The sequence below is a fragment of the Wasmannia auropunctata genome, unplaced genomic scaffold (genome assembly GCF_000956235.1).
Source record: "Wasmannia auropunctata unplaced genomic scaffold, wasmannia.A_1.0 LD274895.1, whole genome shotgun sequence".
Taxonomy (NCBI): domain Eukaryota; kingdom Metazoa; phylum Arthropoda; class Insecta; order Hymenoptera; family Formicidae; genus Wasmannia; species Wasmannia auropunctata.
Window position 1 is genome coordinate 1 of NW_012087995.1, and position 1285 is coordinate 1285.

Below are 1285 nucleotides of genomic sequence, written 5' to 3' on the forward strand. Positions count from 1 at the left end.
CTTACGAGTGCACAAATATGAATAAGATACTGAGATCTGAGATACTAAAAAGTGCGCAATACGCTTGCGCAAATCTTCTGCAATTTTCGCGTAAGTAAGTCTCTTAAGAATATTCCTTTTTTTAAGGTAAAAAAACATCCGATAAATTTAAATTGGTTAGTGGCATTACATTAATTGCTTAATCATTGACATCATTCCGAGAAATGCTATTATAGTGCGAGTGTTTCGATCTCACGGTAGTATTATATGCCATCTTCTATACACAAGCGAAATTAAGAAAATTATGTTAAATTTCCGCAGTAATTTACGCCAAAAGAGAAAAAAGATGTCTTGTCGATAAATAAAAAGGAGGGGATGAGAACATAACATTCTCTTCCTTCGCAGTCATATTCTGGAGCTCATAGAGAGATGATCTGCATTGAGAGCCAATATTTTAGTCTTAATAGGACTCTTCTGATCGCTATTGGTTTGTGGCCCTACAAACAATCAAAACTTGTTCGTTTTCAATTCATCATTTTCCTCAGTACTTTGACAAGCGCTATTTTATTTCAAGTAAGATAATATTATAATATTATTATTATAAGAGAATATTAATAAAATAAAATAAAGTATAGTTACAGTAAGTATATTTACAACCATCTTTTATTAACACGCAATTTATATATTATAGTTTATATATATTAAAACATAATTATTACATGCTGTCTATACCGTAATTATTTAGATGTAAGTCATCAATTATTATATACAAAGATCTAATTAATAACTTTAAACGTATAGTTTAAAAGTTGTAATTACATAATTAAATAGAGAAGAATATGATATTTTAATACAAGCATTTTAATAAAATTATTGCTTTTAGTTTACCGCGCTTTTAACTGTCAAGCGTACTTCCGATAATGTCGTTAAAATTCTTTCTACTGCATTTTTCTTTACTCTCTTCGTAATAAAATATATCTCATTTGCTGTTAATATCGAAAATGTAAGTTGATTGTTAAAAGACGTTTTCGTTCTGTTTAAGTGCATATTTCTTAAAAAATATATTTGTAAGTAGCAACTCTTTTTTAAGTTCTTTCTCAATATATTTTAATTGTTAGATAGTAAAATTAAGTTAACGAACTGATAGGTACAGTATTTACTGACGCAACTTCAACATATATACAACAATCTAAAAGATGAATATGAGTATGTTATTATAGAAAAGTATAGCTACAATGCAAAATGGTACACAGTTATCCTTACAAGTAAGATAAATTTTTTATTTTTTACTATAATACAGTACAGT

The 1285-nt window shown here is 27.5% G+C and overlaps 1 long non-coding RNA gene across 1 annotated transcript; it reads left to right on the forward strand.

Annotated features, from left to right (window-relative positions):
• Positions 1 to 525: 525 nt before the first annotated feature.
• LOC105461923 lies at positions 526 to 1233 on the forward strand. The gene is made up of 3 exons (XR_975999.1): positions 526 to 552; positions 863 to 982; positions 1127 to 1233. It is a non-coding gene; the product is annotated as an uncharacterized LOC105461923 (long non-coding RNA).
• The last annotated feature ends 52 nt before the right edge of the window (positions 1234 to 1285 follow it).